Source organism: Sus scrofa, chromosome 2 (assembly GCF_054392235.1).
Source record: "Sus scrofa isolate SSC_HxYL_T2T_F1_AM1 chromosome 2, Sscrofa_HxYL_maternal_Yorkshire_Landrace_v2.0, whole genome shotgun sequence".
NCBI classification, from domain to species: domain Eukaryota; kingdom Metazoa; phylum Chordata; class Mammalia; order Artiodactyla; family Suidae; genus Sus; species Sus scrofa.
Window position 1 is genome coordinate 122,197,495 of NC_139384.1, and position 22,455 is coordinate 122,219,949.

Genomic DNA, 22,455 nt, shown 5'->3' on the forward strand with positions numbered 1-22,455 from the left:
TTAGAAGAATCAATATTATCAAAATGACTATACTACCCAAGGAAATTCAACATAATCTCTATCAAACTACCAAGGACATTCTTCACAGAACTAGAACAGAATATATTAAAATTTGTGTGAAAACACAAAAGATCATGAATAGCCAAAGCAATGTTGGGGGAAAAAAAAAAAAAAAAAAAAAAAAACCCAGAAATGGAGGAATCTGGCTCCCTGACTTCAAACCATACTACAATGCTACAGTTACCAAAACAGTATGGTACTGGCACAGAAAGAGAAATATAGATAAAGGAAACAGAATAGAAAGCCCAGAAATAAACCGAAACACCTATGGTCAACTGATCTAGAACAAAGGAGGCAAGAATATACAGTGGAAGACAGTCTCCACCATAAGTGGTGCTAGGAAAACTGGAAAGCTACATGTAAATGAATGAGATTAGAATGCTCTCTAACACCATACACAAAAATAAACTCAAAATGATTTGGCAATCTCAATATAAGGTCAGATTATTTATATATATATACATATTACTTTCTTTCTTTTTCATTTTGGCCACCCAGTGGCAAATGGAGTTCCTGGGCCAGGGATCAGATCAGAGCCACAGTCACAAGTGAATCAATGCTGGATCCTTAACCCACTGTGCCAGGGCAGGAATCAAACCTGTGACACAGTGCTCCCAAGATGCCACCAATCCCTTTGCTCCACAGCAGCAACCCCATGTATTTCTTTAAGTAAAATGAAATTGGAAAAAAAATAGTTAAGTGCAAGACATTGGCTGGAAGATGATATTTATAGAATATGCTAGTGACAAAATCATTTGCAAATTTTAATACCATGGACAAAAAACTCATAAATAAGCTTTTAAAAAGGAAAGTAAAATGAAAGAAAATGGACAAAATATATAAATAGGCAATTTAAACATGAGGTAATCTGAAAAGCAATTAAATGTATAAATTGTTACACTCCATTTGTAATCAAGGTAATGTGTTTAGTCAACAAGAAAATATAATTAGACATGTTTCAGACTGACAATATTGTCATGTAAATGGTATCCTTATTTAAATTTTAAGATACACAAAATAATTGGACACATACATATGTAATAAAGTGTAAAACTGATGTCAAGAACAGTGAGGGGGGTCTTAGATTTTACTCTTCTTACAAGCTAACAATTTATCATGTCATTGTTTTATATAAATAATCTGACCTTATATTGAGATTGCCAAATCATTTTGAGTTTATTTTTCTGTATGGTGTTAGAGAGCGTTCTAATCTCATTCATTTACATGTAGCTTTCCAGTTTTACTAGCACCACTTATGGTGGAGACTGTCTTCCACTGTATATTCTAGATTAGGAAGTTTTCTCTGGCCTAAAACTTCCCATGGAGATGAATACTTTGTAAAGAGTGAATTTCCCTCACGGCTGAAAAACTCAGATCTTAGGAAGTTAGTAAACCTATCCAATATTGTCCCTAGAAAGAGACATTATTTTCATTCCTGGACAACAGATAAATCTATTCTGTGCCCTAGAAGTAGATTATCTCTATTTTCTAAAACTGTTCATTATAGAAACATCCTTGAAAAGATAGAATGGAAGAAAAGTTTATACAAGATAATCAGAGATGCTGTGGAAAACTGTCTCTCAACAATAAGATTGCGAGTGATGCAATGAAACTCAAAATAGTGATGATATCTATAGAGTAAAAGAGCAAGCATATGAGTTTTCTAAAAGTGTTTTTTTTAACACAACTAGTATTATTTATAAAAAAAAAAATGGGGAAGGGGTAGCTCCACTTCTAGAAAGGAGAGAATAGTTATTGCCAAAAAACAAAAAGAACAGGAAGTTAAGAAATGCAAACTCTTAAAAAACATCCATGAACTACAGAAGCAATGAGAGCTAGGAGATGGATTCCAGAAAAAACATGGAACAGAGTTTTATAGCTGATTTTCCTTTGAGCATATTTTCTAGGGGTAGGCAAGAAGCTAAGAAGCTGCTTTTCCCATTAAGAGTGCCACTACCAATGCAAAGAGGCAATAGCAAAAAGTTCTGTTATCTTAATGACTTTCACACAGGTTTCAATTTCTGTATTGGTCATCTAATGCCACCCTGATGCTACACAGCACACACCACAAAATTCTCAGCATTATATCTTAATCACAATTCCTTTAGGGCTTTGAAGTATGTGTATTGGCTGTGGAACTGGCTAGGCTAATTTGATATATTCCAAACATTTCAATTTTAGGCCCAGAGGTAACTCGTTACTCCGAACATGTTCCGATCTTGAATAATGTCACAAACTTCCCAAAGAGATAATGGCACCAAATTTCCAAAATCTCTTAAGGCCTAGACTTGAAACTGGCACAGGTCAATTCTGCCCTAATCCTACAGATAAAGGCAAGTCATAGGTCAAGAACAATAAAAACAGGGATATGAAGTATATATTCCTCCTGTTCCACACAGCTTCAGGATTCGGAAAAATGTCCTTATGTCTGAGATTGGAAAGGTTTCTAAATTCTTCGCTAAAGTCTTTCAAAATCACCTAAATCTGGACTGCTGCTTTTTTGCATCAGTAGTGGCACTCTTAATGTTATCTGAGTGAATGTGTATGTATAGGACCCTCTACAGAATTAGAAGTTGAAAACCCATTCCTTGGGTTATGTAGACACTTTATAATCCAGGAATATGCTTCCATATTCTAATTCAGCTGTTTCAAAGACCCACAGATCATTGATATCATGTTATTCTACCCGCTTTTTTACTCAAGCTTTACCACTACATCTTTTATCCCTTTTAAATTCACATTCTATTGAACTATTTATTTCCTTTTAACCATCAAACACTTCTTGTTTTAACTTCCTAGAAATATTTAAATACTAATTTCAATAACTGTTTTTCTAATATATTGAACTCCTTATCAATGTATTCTCCACATTTAACTAATACTAAATTTATATTAAATGGTCAAAAACTGTTTTGCCAATTTCAAAAAGCCCTTTATCCATATTTTATCATACCCTGAATTAATAAAGCTAAATGAAATTTTTGTGATTAATCACAGATTGGATAAAACACCTTAAAATCTCTACTTTTAAAAGTCATGACTATTTAACTATACACTAAAATGAATTCAGAAAACCCACTCCATTTCTCTAATCAGCTTTCCCTCTATCTCTCCAAAAATATGTCACGCTTTTCTTCTCTAGATTCTCTAAACTTTTTTTTTTTTCCTTTTTTAGGGCCATACCTGTAGCATAGGGAAGTTCCCAGGCTAGGGGTATAATTGGAGCTATAGCTGCTGGCCTACACCACAGCTCATGGCAACCCTGGATCCTTAACCCACTGAGTAAAGCCAGAGATCGAACCCGCATCCTCATGGATCCTAGTTGAGTTCGTTAACCATTGAGCCACGAAGGGAACTCCCAGATTCTCTAAACTTATACTTCTAATTTACTCTTATTAATTATTCTCACTTCCCTGAGAACATAAAAGATATTGAACAGGCACTACCTCATCTTCTTTCTAAAGCATCTATGAATTGAAATGCATTTGGAGTTCTCCTTCCCTACCACCTATCTGATAAAATTGGGACAGTGACCTTTTATCAAAAGCAGATCTTCACACTTAGGCTGTCTTCTTTTACCTAATCATTCAGCAACATGAGGACGTGTTTACCAGTCATTTCAATTCTTCCTATTAGTTTTCGTAACTCTACACTATTTCTTCTAGTGGTCCTTCTACAATTCTGCCCACAGTATATCAGGCGCTTTTCTTATCTCCAATCCTCTACCAGTGCTTAATATTTTGGAGTGCTTCAAGGCTCCAGGCTATGTAAGTTTCTTTTAAATCTCTACTCATTCCTAAAAATGCTTAGACTACCAGCTACATGACAAAGACATCTAAACTTCTATCTGTAACTCTCTCTCTCTCTCTCTCTCTCTTTTTTTTTTTTTTCTTTTTAGAGCTGCACCCGCAGCATTTGGAGGTTCCCAGACTAAGAGTTCAGTCAGAGCTACAGCTGCTTGCCTACTCCATAGACAGCAACACCAGATCCAAGCCACATCTGCAACCTACAACACAGCTCACCGCAATGCAGAATTCTTAACCAAATGAGCGAGGCCAGGGATCAAACCCACAACCCCATGGTTCCTAGTTGGATTTGTTTCACTGCACCACAATGGGAACTCCTGTGTTTGTAACTCTCAACTAAATCCCTATATAAAGTCTCCTCTTGAATTTAAAACTGATATCATTTCTACTGCAGAATGCCTTAACCAATAGCATACTAACTCCTTATTTAGGGAAGTCTCCCATACAGCAATATTACCAGGTCCAATCAAATCAATCTCTCTGATGTATTTAAAAATCATTGTATCATCAAATTATATTGATCCTAATTCAAAAGATATGAAAAAATATTATAATTTCTTCTCTGATACTACTAAGCTATTTTCATATCTTACCACTACTGCTTAAAAGTCTAACTAATGGACGCTTTACCTATATTACTGCACACTTCACCAGCTTATCACTTTCCATTGGTTTGCCAGAGTGATCTTTTAAAAATATATCAAATATCACATCTCCATTAAAGTCTCTCATTCTTAGAGTATAATTAAGACTCCTGGGATCATGATCTGTAGGGATTTATATTATCTATCTAGGAAATGAGAGATCTTTTAAATCTTGCCTCTCAACTGCCATTTTTATACCTCTGTGCTTCACTAAACACCAGAAACATTGTCTTTTTTATACTGGAATCTTTCTCAAAACCTGTATTTGATACTCCAAATTCCTAGAAAAATCTCCATAAATTCTTAACATTTCAAGTTTTCAAAACGTGAATCTCAGACCAGCAATCATCTCTTCAAAAAAGACTTTTTGACTTTCCCACACACTAAACTACTACTCCAGATCTCATATTTTTTATAAATAAATAAATAGATCTCATTTTTTATAAATAAGCAGAATTGACTGTTTAATTAATTACTGACTGATCTGGTATACTATAAAGTGACCCTATGACCATGGAATCTTTTGTCATATTCATTTCACTTTTATGTGATTAGAATAGGACCTGAAATACAGAAGTGCTTAATAAATATTTTGAATATATATATTAACATGAACGGTATGCTTCCCTTCAGTTGTTGTCAATATTTCTTCTCATTTTTGAGAATAGGAGGACTTAAAGACCATCCCTATATATCCTCTTAGATCATTCTAACTAATCATTGACATATAAGGGTGATTTTAAAACACAATTCTTAATAAAGCAACTCATTGCTTAAGTATTTCCATTGGCCTCCTATCACTCAGGATAAAGACCAGACCGTAACCACTCTAAGATTTTCAGTGGATTGGATTTTGCCTTCTTTTGCTTCCTTCTCCATTCCTTTCACTATGTTTAGTTAAAAAAACAGCTGTGGAGTTCCCATGGTGGTTCAGCAGTTAATTAATCCTATTAGTATCTATGAGGATGCAGGTTTGATCCCTGGCCTTGCTCAGTGGGTCAGAGGATCTAGCATGGCTATGGCTGTGGCATAGGCCGGCAGCTACAGCTCCAATTCAACCCCTAGCCTGGGAACCTCCATATGCCATGGTTGGGGCCCTAAAAAAGAAGAATAAATAAGTAAATAAACAGCTGAGTTTTATATGTCTTATTTCAAAGTTTCCTAAATGAATTAGCCTTATAAAAGCTCAAATTATTTACCTTTATCCCATGAAAAGTGGTAAAGATAAAAGTATAGTAGTAATTACAAATAAGATGAAAAATTAGTGAGTGCAGCCCTAATACTATTTTAATGCATTTACTTCATAAATTGAACATGCTTTCAAAAATATTCTCAAGACTTCAAGTCAAAGGATCTTCAGTGTGCTAAAGTGTGCACCAGAAGCATTTTTTTTTTTAATTAGGAATTTTGGAAACAAGGTTGCCAAGTAGGATCTTATTTCAATAATTTTTAACCTAAGAAATAGTTGTAATTTTTTTCAAACATTTACTTCCTCAATCTATACATATTTTTACTTGAATAGACCATAGTTCTATAACATGGTGTAAAATTGTTGTTGACAACAAAATTGATGTTGTTGATAAAGTGCTGTTGATAAGATCAACATAATATAATTTCAATATTATGCTAAAGATTTTGGCATGCAATATCAGGAATTGATTTTACATATAGTGATTTAAAGGTGTTTTAGCTAATTTAATCCAGTAATTATCTTAATTTTAATTTTATAATAAAACATAAAAGTTTTTTTTAAACATTATATTCACTATTATAATGTTGTGTGAATCAATTAAATAATGGCACTGGTTTCAGTGAAGAGATTCTAGGTTATGTTATAAAATTTAATATAACTGACATGCAGCATATTGCTAATCCCCACCCCTGCCCACAAATCTGGATAAGCATAGTATGTTGCATCTCCTGAGGACATCATTATGAAGAAAATACTTTAATGAAGAAAAAAGCATTCTAAGAAGCAATTCAAAATGGAATACGTGGAGTTCCCGTGGTGGCTCAGTGGTTAATGAATCCGAATAGGAACCATGAGGTTGCGGGTTCGATCCCTGGCCTTGCTCAGTGGGTTAAGGATCCAGTGTTGCCGTGAGCTGTGATGAAGGTCACAGATGATACAGCTCGGATCCCGCGTTGCTGTGGCTGTGGCATAGGGTGGCAGCTACAGCTCTGATTCGACCCCTAGCCTGGGAACCTCCATATGCCACAGGAGCAGCCCTAGAAAAGGCAGAAAAAAAAAAAAAAAAAAAGACAAAATGGAATACGAGTCCTATCTTCTAGACTTACAGTTGATGAAGATGTCAGGAGTATTTTTTGGAGTTCAAATAGAAATTAGATAATCACTGGAATGCTGTCTGCAAACGAGTCTAATTAGCTATAGTTACATAAAGGTCTGCTTCAGACAAAAGATAAAGAAAGAACTTAGTGAGAGTTAATCAGTAGGTAAGTAAAGTTTCAGCAGGTAAGTATTATCTTTTGAGGGAGTTATTCTAACACAGGAGGGAATATCCATAGATTCATGACACTTCAATATCAAAATGAGGTATACTCATGGCCTAGATCACAGGGGCTTTCACAAAATATTAATTTACCTTCTCTTATCCTTTATACTTAAAAGTTTAGGGAAAAATACCCTTTGCATTTGTTGTTTTATTTTTTAAAGACAAATGATTCCATCTTAGTCAAAGACAATGACATAAAGGGAAAATAATAAAGTACACTAGTGCCAAATTTGCCCCCCATACATCAGAAACTATAATTACAAACATATCTTCAAAGCTTTAAATATTTTCCTATAAAATAATTTTAATTTTTACATAGGAGTATTGTATATTTTTCAAACAAGAAATTAACAATAAAATGATAATGTTTTTAAATGATTTCCATGCATTAAGGTCATTCCAAGTCATTTCCACATATTAATTTATTTAAACCTTACAACATTGTTAAATTGGTACCATCATCACCTCCATTTTCAAAAAAGAATACTGAAGCACAGTAATTTGCTTAAGGACCCACAGCTGGTAAATGCTGGAGTTAAGTCACACTAAATATTCTATAATAATGCAAAAGTCACATTCATATGGTATTACTATGAAGCTTGTGTGGAGTCATATAATTTCACTTCTCTTAATCTTTTTGTCACTAAGCCCCTCTGAGTCTAGAATGATTGTCCTAAAATGAAACAGCTCTACAATCCCATCATTATATTTTAAGAGTAGTTCATCCTGAAATTCTAAGTCAAATTATTTCAAGGAAATTTGTGTGTGTTTCTGAATGAATATATCACATGAGGAGTGGAAGTATTCTTACAAATCATTATAAAATTCCTCAACCCAATCCTTATGTGGTACAGTGAAGGTTTTGAAAGCCTAGGGAATAGAACTGTCATAGTGTTTCGCTTGCATTAGTATTTTTGTTCTTCAAAATGTAGGAGTTAACCCCATCTTTACCTATTAACAACTGAATTTTGATATTATTTTGAATGAATTTTGAAACTATTTTCTCCATTAAATAAAGTAAAATAACACAGCAATAGATTTAAGAACTATGTCCTTTTGAAATTTGTTCCCTTTGTTGTCTCAGAATTCTGTCTAGTTCTGACATAAGGAATTCAGTCCATCATGGTATGGTTCTATTTTATTACACCATGTTAAATGATCCAAAGTAGGCTTACTTGCTTAGTCATGGCCCTCTGTCAAATAAATAACTACTGAAAAATGTATGAAGTGCAAAGTTTTCTCCTTAGGAAAGTGGGCAGCTAATTAATTTAGTTGCTAAGAAGATTATAATTATCCACTTATCCAAAAGTCATTCTGCTTGCTGCTCGTAGCCATTGCTTTTAAAACTTTAGAATCCATAGAGCATTTCTGAAATTAAAGTCACTTTTAAAATTACTATTATGCCAAGAATGATAGTAAGCAGATTAGGTGCCTAATGCAGTTTAGAACTATTATCACTGAGATATATAGCCTCACTAGTAGATATTTCAGTGAAATTCTAAATTACCCAATAAAGGAGGGATAGTTAATAATGTAATAGATATACGAAGTCCAATAGATTTTATCTGACATCTATATTAACTCTGAGACTCAAATCAAGAGACAGTTATAATAAACCAGATAAAAAACTAGGCCTATTTTTCTTTTTCCTTTCCTTTTCCCCTTCTTCCCTTTCTTCCTTCCTTCTTCCTCCCTCCCACCATCCTCGTCTCTTTTTATTTTAATACTTGAAACATAATGATTAGCAGCTGTCTGGATCTTCTTGAAAGGAAAATACAAGGAATGGAATTCCTGCCTTCATTCTTCATTTGTGTCTGACAATTAAAGTAATATGCTTTTATCTTAAATACCTAATCAAAATCAGGACTGGAAGAGTCAGGAAGGCATCAAAATGAAAGTGAAAGATTCTGTCCGTAGGAAGCATTTTTTTTTGGAAATGTAAGTCAGTTGCAATAAATTGAAGGGCTCCTTGTCATTTTGTTTTACTAAACGGGCTCATCACTAAATTAATCTGATATTCTGATGCTGCTTCTTTCTTTTTGCAAAACATGTACCCCATTTTTCTTATCACATACAAATCCCATAAAATAGTAAATGGTTTACCGGCTGCAAGTTCCCCTCCAGTTACTGCCAACTTTTCTTAGGTTTAAGAATAGAAAGATCTGAAGACATGTTTTATTTTAAGAATTTCAAGCCTAACAGCTTAATCAAAAACAGTTTTAGGAGTTAAAAAAATGGGTATGAATTCAACACATTATAGTATGCTGTCAAAGAAGCTCTGGGGAAAATTCTCCATGGCCATTCTTGTGACTGTCTTTAAGGAAAAAAAAAAAGACTAAGTCCAAATGCATATGGATATTTTCTTTGACTAATTTTTCTCATTTTCCAAATATTCTGGAAGGCAGTTTGTGCTTTGGCATGTTTAAGAACAAAAGAAACTTCTTTCTCACAGAAGTTTGTAAAATTACTGCACATAAATTATTTTTAAAAAGACTTCTGACAACTTTTAAAATAATTACTAAAATGTATTTATGTTAAAAAACAAACATGCTTTGACGAAACAGGAATAAAATATTACTGTAATCCCTATGACTCAGATGTGGCCTATTGTTTATTGTTAATTAAATGTATCCAATATTAGGTGGAAGGTACATAGGTTTTTGGGCCCTGAACAAGAGTTATCTATCCTATTCAACCATCATACAGTTTGCTTTTTTCCAAGGACAAAAATATATGCCAAGAGAATAGGTAAATGATATTTTAGGTACCAACTACTGGGATATATTTGGAATAGTTGGTTTATAGATTCAGGCTACTCATTAATGCAGAACTTCTTAAACTCTTGGCATCTTAAAACCAGTGAAAAGATATTTGGAACATGGATTATAACATTTAGGTAAATTAAGGTAAGGCACTTTATTGCAATAGAGCACAAAATATCATAACATTGTTAATGTTAGTAATAATAATTTTACATCAGTAATAGGAACTATCCTGTCTGTATGCCTGGATATTCAATAATTCACTTTGCATATCTACTAGGTATCCCAAACTTACCACTACTGAAATCTACCCCAACTGTATCTTTCTTCACATCTCAAGATATTGTACAATGATACATCTGATAACTCCAGAAAAAGTTATATAGTAACCCCTTCCTCTTCACTTTCCTTATAGCACATAACTAACACATTAGTAAATCCTATAAGCTCTACTATCAGAATACATCTCAAATACATTCACATTTTTTTTGTTTGTTTGTTTTTGTCTTTTTAGGTCCTCACTTGTGGCCTATGGAAGTTCCCAGGCTAGGGGTCGAATCAGGGCCTACAGCTGCCGGCCTATGCCACAGTGTTAGCAATGCTGGATCTGAGTGGTGTCTGCAACCTACATCACAGCTCAAGGCAACACTGGATCCTTAACCCACTGAGCTGGGCTAGGGATCAAACCTGCATCTCAAGGATACTAGTCAGGTTCTTAACCCACTGAGCCACAATGGGAACTCCACCATTCACATCTTTAATTCTCTATTACTCCGACCTATGTCAAGTCTGTATTTTCTCCATCTGGATTAGTTCATGCCCTTCTAACTTGGTTAACTACTTTCATTCTTATATTCCTATAATCTTATATCTATGAATAGTAACGAGATTGCTTTTAAAATAACAGGAAGAACTTAACTGCTCCCTATTCTCAACTATTCAGTGGTTTCACATTGCATGTAGCTTAAAACACTATCCTTAAGAAAATCTCTATATTATCTGCACCATCCTTTCCTATTCCTTGCTCTCTAAGACCTAAATTATAGTATTCCTTCCTACTTCATTTGGCCCAACAGTTGTTTTTTTTTTTTTTTTTTTCCTGCCAAGGATGCTCTCAAATTCTTGCTCTCACTGCGCCTACTGAAGGAGACACTCTTCCTTACTGTCTTCTCAATGTAACATCAGTTTTCTCAAATTTTGCCTCAAACAGAGAAGCCCACGGAAATAAAGCAGCACCACTATGTAGTACACTCTTTCCCCTATATCATGCTTCATTTTTCTTCAAAACATATTTTGTTACCTGACTTACTAAACTTAGGATTTTTTTTTAAAGGATTTTAGGATTTTTTTTTTTTGTATTTTCTTGCCACTGAATTCTTTGTACCTAGAGAATTGCCTGGCACATACCTGACAATCAATAAAAACCTATCAGAAAAAAGTAAATAAAGGTGTTAAGCAGGAAAATAGTAACATAATCAAGAACATACTCTGATGTATATTCTTTGGCAGGCAGGAATGTCTATGAGGACAGAGTTATGAAAGTACTGCAGTAACCTAGGAAGGAAAATTTCATAGCCTGAACCATGAAGAAGGAAATAGAACTAAAGAAAAACAGCTATAAAAACTATCTAAGAGGTAAATTATAGAGCACAATAAGTTAGATGTTAGAATGTGGAAGAAGAAACATAAAGGATACTTCCCTGATTTTTCACTATCAGAATAACTAAGATAATAGTTTTTGTTACTCTCATATAAGGAATAAAAGAAAAGGACTTTGCTGATGCGGGCAGGGTATGCTTATGGGTTCACTTTGATATATGCTGATTTTTTTACCTGAAAATGCAAGGGGCTACTGAATATATAATTATAGAGCAGAAAAAATGTTATCTGGACTGGAAATATTTTGAGTTATCTGAATATAAGTAACAATTGAGCCTAGAACTTCGATGAAGTATTTTAAAGAAACTATAGAATAAATAAATGGGAAGATAATTAAGACAAATCTTGATGGACTAAAAAATGTAACAGCTGAGTAGGGAATGATGCATTTGATAACAAAAATGCAAGGACATAGAAAAAGATAAAAATAGAAAATGATAATAATGGTGTATCATGGAAGCCAATTTTTAAGAAAGTAATTTTGAAAAAAGATGTAGAGATTAACAGTGGTGAAAAACAGACTTTTATTCTGGAGAATGATAGGATAGTTAGTGATCCCTCTAAAAAGAAATAACATTTTGCTAAATTAAAGTCAAAACATTAAATTCTCAAAATATAGTAAGAAATCAAGAGGTGATAAGATTTCCAGAAGGGAGCAACTAAATATTATTTAAGGAGGTAAAAATAATTACTACTTTAAAATGCTACTGAGAACTCAAAGTAAGAACTAAACAATCCCTACAGATTTAGAGGAATGCATTTTACTGGTTTCTCTGTCAAGAACTGAGTCAGGAGTTCCCGTTGTTGCTCAATGGTGAGTGAACCGCTAGCATCCATGAGGATGTGGTTTCCATCCCCGGCCTCACTCAATGGGTTATGGAGCCTGTGCTGCCATGAGCTGTGGTGTAGGTCGCAGATGCTGCTTGGATCTCACGTTGCTGTGGCTCTCCAAAGGCCAGCAGCTACAGTTCTGACTGGACTCCTAGCTTGGGAACCTCCATATGTCATGGGTGTGGCCCTAAAAGACAAAAATAACCCCCATCCCCTCAAAAAAGAATTGATTCAGAGTCAATTCTGTACTTGAAGCCAAACTGGATTAGTAGAGAAATAAGTATCAGTGAGGAAACGAGAAAAGTAAATATCATTATTTTCAAGATTTAGCATGGATTGGCAAATGATTGACTAATATGGTAATAACTATCAGATGATGTGGTATGGTGGGATTTATTTTTCTAAAACAAAATCAGTGAGAATACTGAGAAGTACAAACTATAAACATTTCACTGCTACTCATACAACTCTATCATTTTTCATTCTTTTCCAATTTACTGCATAGGTTATAAAATAAGAAACTTTTTCTTTATAATGCATATAATATCACTGAGTAGAACATTTCTCCTTCGAATACAGATATACACATAGATACGTGCATATATGTATATATGTGACCTACAGATATGCTTTGTATGCTTTATAAACCTACAATGTACTTTAGTGATATCGATCATCTAAAAATAATGCAAATATATGATAGGTTCATATAAAAGGAAATTTTTCCCACTACATGTCATTTATTTAATAACACTGTAAATAAGGCACTTATGAAAAGAATGCTTTCTAATGGCTACATTTGTTTCTTTGAGTGAATAATTTTTAGCTAACTTCAAAATGGTTTTATATTTTCTTTCTGCAAAAACATGATTTTTAAACTTCCTTCTTCCTAAGGAATAAAAATGTACATGAAGCCTCTATAAATTTGTTTTCCTCCTTGTATTTAATAATGAATCAATCACTTGTACAATAAAAAGCATGATCACAAAATCAATATAAAAGTTGGAATAACATTGTACTGTATGCAACATATAAAACTTCCTTATAAACATAGAATATGTTAGTCTATACATTAGAAAACATTATTTGATGTTTGTTGTATAAATATCAGCTGTATTCCAGAGAAGTTACTTGTGTTTTATGGAAAACAAAAAAATCTCTGGCAGTTTTATGATAGTCTTTGAGATACATTATTAAGAGAAAATGAAATTGTCCAGTAAAATCCAGTTTTAAAATATTCAGCCTTAAACTTTCTATTTTTAAAATTATCATTGATTGCCACTTCTTTGAAATTAGTGTTTTCCCAGCACATGGCCTGCACATTCTATATGTGCACTCAGTTCCTACATACATCATTCTGAATGTGTTTTTCACCGCACTTCATTTAACCCCACAACTTTAAATAAAACATTTTTGTGCCATTGATTCATTTCTTAAATCAGAGTAATAGCAGTAAAATGTCATATATGGTAATTATTAAACTTAAACAGTAATAAGTAAATAATGTGAAATACTTTGGCCAAAGTCACTGCACCTTATTCAATGAATGATAACAAATTCAACACTGTGATTACATAGTTCGTGGGAAAACTTTAAGAAAGTAGAGATTGTAAAGACTATAATAAGATTGAATCAAAATCTGAAGGGAATATACATTTCACATTTCAAAGTTGGGAAAAAGACAAAGAAAACTGTCTCTTCCCTCCTTTCCCTCACCCACAGCTAACCACAGCAGATCTGTCTGCAGAAAACTGCGATAGACCACAGAGAATTACAATGGTCCATTTAGCACACTTTACAAACACTGCACTAATGACTCCTTCCTTATCACTCTTCACCTATTAAGATGTGCAATAAACATATCTTTTAAAGTTTTACATTAGTGTGGCTTCAAATACATCTTTTATGTGCAGTAATGATTTTCAAATGAATGTGTGTGCCTCAATGTCTTCCAAGTATCGATTAGTATAAGCAGGCTAATTTTAATTCCTAGCAATTTCCATTTGTCAACAAGATCTTTATCAATTTCCTATTGTATGCCTAGCCTCTTTTAGAAAAAAAAATTGAACCATATGTATAAAATTGTGATTTTTCCTTCTTAGGTGGATAGATGAAAAGGTAATGGTTAAATATTGTAATATTTAATTTATATAATAGATATTACATTTAACTTAGAATTCCTATTAATTTAAAAATAACACTTTCAATAAGAATATAAAAACATTAAAATACTTTTGAAAAAAAGATCTCAGTAATAATTTCATTCTTACACTACTGCTAGGTTTCCATCCTCATGAGGTAAAATTGATATGAAATTTTTCAGCCCCTAATCATATGTATTTAACACAGTGCATATAGTCAATAAAATTCACATTCAATACAATTTTGCTGGCACTAATTAAATAACTATTTTTTCTTTCTATATCACCTGAACCTTGTGTAACATGTTATAAATATCAATTTTAAAAAGCCCAATTCTGTGCTTTTTCCATGAAAAATTTTCTTTCTCCTTTGTATTTATCATTTTTAATATCTACGTAACATTCCCTTTAGCCAATGTATTTTAACCTTAGAACACCACCTTAGACATAAGAATTTCACTTTTATTAATTTTATGATTTTATAACATAAAATTTTAACACATTTTATTAAGCATATAGTATTCTATTTTTGGATAATTGTTTCCTTAAATTAAATTTCCAAAAATGAGACTACCCAACCAAGGGATTGTAATTATATATTTTGACTTGGGGCTATGTACCATATTGTTTTCAGAGGATCTTACCAGTATATAACACCAGATTTCTTATATAGAGCAAGAATAAGAAACATTATTTTCCTATAAGGGAATCGTCTTGAGATAATAACTACAAATTGAATCCTATGGGATATTTAAATTGCTGTTAAATTTTATTCCACATTCCCTACTACCTACGGTCTGCCTAAGGTCATTTTTTCCTCCTTTCTTCATGTTGCTATAAATTAATGTTTCACTGATACCTTGGTGACACAGGAATACTCATCTACTTGCCATTCTGAGATGTTAAATAAAACATGCCTAAATGTAAAATTCTTCTAAAAATGAAATTTAAAGCGAATTATAAAACTTACAAATGCTCCTACTTAACGTTCCTGAAGGATAGTTTAAGTATCATTACTTTGAAGAAGAGATGAACATATAAATATATTGCTGTTTTGAATATCAATGACAGTATATGAAAAACAAGTAACTCACCTTTCAAAGTAGTATTCTCATGTGATTTTTGAAAGCTTATACTTCACATTTTGAAAGTCACAAACCCATGGTGAATGTCATAGAAATATTACACAAGAATCCCTTGCTAATTTTCATTCACAGGAAAAAATTTATTTATTTTTAAAAAATTAGTCCCCCCTTTTTTGGATTGAGAACATCTAGAGAACTGTATTATATCAAGCTACCTAGAAAAGTAAACTGTTTTAAAAAAGTACACATGAACAGTCTGTTAAGTGAAAGGCCACACATATTTGGAACTAACAAGCTATTGGAACGGTACATGTTAAATAGAAGAGGGTCCAATACTGACCTAGCTTAGAGGGAAATTTCAAACTAGTTTCATTCAATTCCTCCATGGAATAGGATTGGAAAATGTTTATCTCATGGTATACTGCTATACAGAATGTCCAAGACCATCCATTCACATTCAGGTGAAACTGGTGGTTCAAACTGTTAGATGGCAAAGGGTTCACAGGCTGTGAATGGATCAGGATCTAGAATCAGCACTGTTGGTGAGAATGTAAACTGCTGCAGCCATTATCGAAAATAGAATGAAGGTTCCTCACAAAACTAAAAATGAAGTTGCCCTGTGATCTAGCAATTCCTCTCCTGGGCATACATGCAGACAAAATTGTAATTTGGAAAGATACATGTACCCACTGTACACTGCAGCACTATCATAATAGCCAAGACATGGACGTAACCAAAATGTCCATCAATAGATGAATGGATTAATAAGATGTGACACATAGACACATGGAATACTACTCAGCCATAAAAAAGAATGAAATAATGCCATTTGCAACAACTTCTTGGATCCAACTAGAGAGTCTCATACAAAGTGAAGTCAGAAAGGGAAAGACAAATTCCATATGATATCACTTATATGTGGAATATAAAATATAACAGAAGTAGCCAAAAAAAAAAAAAAAAAAAAGAGTTCCTGTCATGGCACAGTGAAAATGAATCTGACTGGGAACCATGAGGTTGTGGGTTCGATCCCTGGCCTCACTCAGTGGGTTAAGGATCTGGTGTTGCTATGAGCTGTGGTTTAGGTTGCAGACACTGCTTGGATCCCACGTTGTTGTGGCTGTGGTGTAGGTCAGTAGCTACAACTCTGATTAGACCCTTAGCCTGAGAACCTCCATATGTTGTAGGTACGGCCCTGAAAAGACAAAAAGCCAAAAATAAATAAAATAAAATATAACACAAGTAAACTTATCTACAAAACAGAAACAGACTCACAGACAGAACAGACTTGTTGCCGGGGGGTGGGGGAGGGAGTTTGTGGGAGGAATAAATTGGGAGTTTGGGATTAAATGAATATAAAATATTATATATTGAATGGATAAACAAGGTCCTACTACATAGCACAGGGAACTATATTCAATATCCGATGATAAATCACAATGGAAAAAATATGGCAAATAATGTACGTATATATATATGTATAACTGAATTATTTTACAGTACAGCAGAAATTAACACAACACTGTGAATTAATTATATTTCAATACAATTTTAAAAAAGATACAGAATCAGTACCACTGTGGAACTTCTGTTCTTTTCCATGTCAATGGCCCTTGCTTCTCTACTGCTTCCTTTCATTCCACATTGCCCCTATGCCACCAGTTCTCCTTCCCTCCCATTTAACAGAGACCTAAAATTATCTTTGGACCAAGAAAAACTTGATCTCCAAGCACATGTTAAGAGTCTTTCGGTTTATCAATTAGGCCAAAGCCTTCTCTAAATATGTTTCTGTAATTTATATGTATGGTGAGTGAGAGGATGCAAAGAGCTTGCTTCCAATGAAATGTCTGAAGATCAAGAGAAAGACAAAGGAAAGACACAAGTTAATATTTCCAGATTTAACTCTGCTCTCTGTGTTACCGCTTACAAGAATGCTCCAAATCCTAGTTTCCTTTTGTAATAGAGTTTGAAGTTCTGAGTAATGTGAATCATATTTATATAAAGCGTAGACAAGAGGTGAATCTGGTTTTCATCACTTCTTTTATTTTGCCATTTGAGTGGGATACAGGTTATCGAGCATTCCCATTATTAGGACAGCCAAAGTTACCAATTCTCAAGCTTACATCTGTATATTCCATTATGTTGTGTTATCCAAGAAAATCTGAGTGATTTAACATCCATTTTAAACAAATAGCTGAAAGTCCTCCAATTTGAAACACTCTTTTTGAATACCAGATATAAAACTGTGGATTTTAATTTAGCTCATGACTAAAATAAGCTTGAAACTCTTCTGCTTCTAATTCTATTAAAAGTAATCCTTTATAACTTTCATGGAAAACATATAACCTCTCTCAAGTTTGACATACATAAAATCTCAGGCTTGCTTGCAAAATAAATTTCACACATTCTATAGTTCATCATTTTAAGGAAAACATGTTTCTTCAGCTAGATATTCTGGTATTTTATGAATAGGTTCTTAGCCTCTATTGTGATATAATTAGATTGGTCTTATTTATGATGTTATTTATAGCCTTATAATCCATTATATAATATACTGTTTCTAAAACATTGCCCTGACTGGGAATTCATGTGCTCTTACAGAAGAATACAAGACAAGTATAGCAGGGAATTAAGCATCTTCAAAGTTTATTAAAAACCCCTTCAATTAGACATTCATTCACGTTTTTCCTCTTGTATAACTGTGCAGCTTGTAAAAATTCTTAAGTAATGTGTTATGCATATGCAAAAGAAACACAAGAAAGTACCAGCAATTAAATCCTACCTCATTATCTTGTTGATGCTTTGCTTTCACAGGTCTTCTCATGTCCACACAGCCCGTCTCTCTCTTACCACAGAAGACACTTACCTTTTTCATAATTGTCCTAATATCTTGTCATTTTAATCTGCTCTTTTTCTTTTAAATGATTGTCACCCTCTAACAAAATGGACCCCTTCAGGATGATAACCCTGTCTGCCTTGTCTGTGTTTCCCCAGAAATAATTTTTCACAAATCATTTATAACATTCATAAGCCTTTGAAAAGTCTGATTTATCTTTTTACATATACTTATTTTTCTCCAAATATTCTGAATAATATATTCTCTGAATTAGCAATTGCATCAAACTTTTTGCATCTTTTAGTCCAGAGGAATTTCCATGTTACACATAACTTATTAATGTAAAATAAAATCAATATGCAAACTAAGAATAGGTCATAAACTAAATTTAAAATATAATACAGAGTAAAAATTAATTCTTAAAAAAATTTATTTTGCCTCATATGAAAAACATTGTGATAATTTGTTCACACCTTATGTAATTCCCCAAAGCATAGCTTAATTTTTAAATACCTCATAGCTATTTTCCTATCTATGCAATCTTAGATTTAATAGTTAATTTAATAGTTAGTGAATTAACCAAATTCTATAGAGCAAGAACTATGTTAAGTATATCAGTCAGGATACATTTCTTCTTAAGTAATTAAAACAGTTTTTAGGAGTTCCCATCATGGCTCAGCAGAAACAAATTTGACTAGCATCCAGGTTTGATTCCTGGCCTCTCTCAGGGGGTTAAGGATCCAGCGTTGCTATGAGCTGTGATATGGGTCACAAAGGTGGCTTGGATCCTGCTTTGCTGTGGCTGTGGTGTAGGCTGGCAGCTGTCACTCCAATTCGATCCCTAGCCTGGGAACCTCATTATGCCATGGGTATGGCTTTACTAAAAAGGCAAAAAAATAATTTTTATTAAATATAAACATAAAAATGTACCTTTCTTACATCTAATGTTTGATTTATTTATGAATACAAGGATAATTAAGAGAAATCATATATGCAACATATTATGAACAAAGGCATCTGTTTATCAAATGGCTTCCTGTACTTCAATATTAATTACTGCACATCTCTTAAGAGACAAAATAATAATTTGGAATTGTTTTCATCTATATGTCATTAATGATACCTAATCACAAAGATATGCTATTCTTATAACTGAGAGAACTTATTTGAAAATAGGTAAAATACCTCAAATAATATTCTCACATATCACTTAGACATTCAGAATTTTAAAAGTGCTTTCAGTAGAAATTTATCTTTAGTTTTTGCAACTTAACTACATTCAGTCCAATTGCCTGCATTTGAATCTGAGGCATAACATTTACTAGAGGTAGAGCCTTTGGAAATTTAACTTTTCTAAGCCTTGGTCTCTTTATTTGTAAAATTACATCATATGGTTCTTTAGAGACGTAAAGGAATTTTTATATGTATAAAACATCTCAGAAATTGTAAAAGCCCTGGAAATATTATTTTATCATATAAATTTAATTTTAATAGTATAATGATTTCTCCTATAATTCCCTGTTCAAAACATATTCAAATAAATATCTTCTCAAGAGCACTTACTCTTTCCTCCTTTGGGAGCATCCAGGTTTTTATGAGATGGAAAGAATCTTCCGTCCTTGGAGAAGTCCTTCCAGTAGAATCTAAGTGTCAGTCAAACAGCAGTTATCACATATCTATTATAGTTAATGCCTTTCAATATATTACCCTCTCACAAGTCCAAGGACTATAATTATTTGGAAATAGATTTTTACCTTAATATTAGTGTGCTTTAACCTCTTTGAAAGCAGGAGGTCAAGGAATATTTAAATTATAGTCTATATTTCCTTCTTACTCAAAGAGTTCAAAGTTTTTTAAATGAATATTTCAATTAAATAGGACTTCTTAGGCTTTAAAGATAATTGGAAAATGTCAGGTGGGTCATGTTTTACCCAATCATCACTTTATCATCTGTTAACTCATCAAGGCCCTCTGGCAGTGCTGGCACAGAAGGCTGGATGAGCATTCAGGGCTCTCGTTTTTCTGGTTGGTTTCAAGCTCTGAGTCACTCTCCCTTCTGTGTATTCTAGCAGGAGAATACCGGGAAATACTATTTGTATAAATGTCACTAAAGTGAAATTGAGTCCCCACAAATAATCCTATATAAAAGCTGCATAATATTGCATTTCTAAAACTACTTCAAGATCTTTACTCAATTACCTATATCACCAAAAAGCATAGTGGCAACTACTTTTTCCAAAGAAACACTTTTAAAAATTCTGTTATAAAAATTACCATCTCTACTAAGCTTAGGGTCATGGTAAATAGTTCGAAAATTCAATATGAATCATGCCATAGATTACAACATAGGAAAACACTGTAGACTGTCAGCAGTTGAAAATTAGATAGTTTCACTTGATCAGTAGACAATGAGACAAACAAACAGAATAACTTACAGTGTGCACAACAGAAGTTACACTGTTAAAGTAAATAAAAGCTATTTTTATGCATGAGGCAGGAGGCGGGGAACAGGAGATGTTTGTTAGACACTAATTTTTGCAGACTCACACATCGGCATAGTGATCTTGGCCAACAGCATTACCTAACAAAAAAGGCATGGAGATGGCTTAGATTGCCAGAAGAAGTATGGAGTACAAAAGAAGCTGAAGCCTGCCTGTGTCTTTCCACATGTATATAATAAAGCAGCAGGAGCTCTAAGTACTGTCAGCAATATTGAACCCTGGGTCTCTTCCCAAATATAAGGCACAGTAAGTATTTTTTAAGTGTATAGACTTATTCGGAGAAACTTGTCCAACTCTCTTTTTTAAATTTGTCTAGTTCACATCACAGAGAATATATGATATTACCCCATACTTGATCTTTGACTTTATTTCTGAGATATCTCTTGATAGCTTGGTTTTAGACACCTCACCAAAAAACAGTTGTTGACTGTCTAGTATGAATTGGAACAAGTGGCAAAAAAATGAACACAAAAATCAGGATATCAGCTTTGCAGAGCTTAGTAACAAAGAAACCCAAGTATGATCAAATAAATATACATACTATATTTATACACTATAGAAATTTTTGTAAAATTTGTTAATTTAAAATTTACATATATAAAAGATATTTATTTGATTTCATTGCTGATCATAAGTTTTCATTTTTGATTGTGCCAATATAGGGATTCTTTGCTGTATATTACACCCTTCTTTTCTTTCTCTCTTCCTTCCTTCCCATGGATTTTCCTTCTTATACATTAATTGGAACACAGTACTTATATATCTACTTCACTATTTTCAATGCTTGCATTATATTTTTGTGAATATAAAATAATTGACTTTATTCCCCTAAACATGACTAAAAGGGTATTTCTGACATTTTTACTACTAATGTCTCATTAAGCATACATATTGTGTAAATTCTAGTGTTTGATATATGTATCTTTAGACACATTTCTAAAATTAAAATTGCTGATTTCAAAAAGTATACTTATTTTAACTTCATTCTGTTAAAATCCCTCACTCTGAAAAAAGTTTATGCCAATTTATATAAGAAATTTTAATCTTCTGAATACTATCAAATTGTAATCTTTTTTCATTAATCCATTTATTCATTTATTCAACAGTTATTATATCCTTATAATATGCCAGGCACTATTCTAGCTAATGGGGTATCATAGTGAACCAGGCAGGAAAAGCTGCTGCCAAACCCAAAGCTTATATACTAATAAATAATTAGTGAAGCTTGTCCCTGTAAACTTGATTTTATGATAGCCTTCTGGTCCAAAGAAAAAAATAGATTGGATTTTGAGAAAAATGTCCTCTGAGTTTTGCCATGATGTTCAAATAGATAATATATCCTGATGAGAACTGAAAATACACAAGGTTTATTTACAAATTAGAAGTCTATTTAATTACCAGAAGCCATTATAATTATCTCACACATATTATTTTTGCAAAACATCAAGAGGTCAGTAAGAAAATTATATTCTGCTTTAGAGTCACAATTTGGCATTGTAGCAGCAGAATGCAATTCTAAATCTTTGTACCCTTAAATATTCTCTAATGATGATTCCATTTGCTTCTTTCTCTTCACATTACACAGTATGAGTTTGTGTTGTTACTTTAATCGCTTTT

At 33.0% G+C, this 22,455-nt stretch overlaps 1 long non-coding RNA gene across 8 annotated transcripts in view; it reads right to left on the minus strand.

Moving 5' to 3' along the window:
- LOC146405666 (uncharacterized) overlaps nt 1–22,455 on the minus strand; it is a 435,623-nt gene that overhangs the window by 389,592 nt on the left and 23,576 nt on the right. For 7 of the 8 annotated variants that reach the window (XR_014838470.1, XR_014838469.1, XR_014838468.1 and 4 more), the window contains one exon: nt 19,901–19,980. This is a non-coding gene — a long non-coding RNA (uncharacterized LOC146405666). Of the gene's footprint in view, nt 1–18,192; nt 19,218–19,900; nt 19,981–22,455 lie in introns of those variants that run through there. The other variant, XR_014838472.1, reaches the window with a different exon arrangement.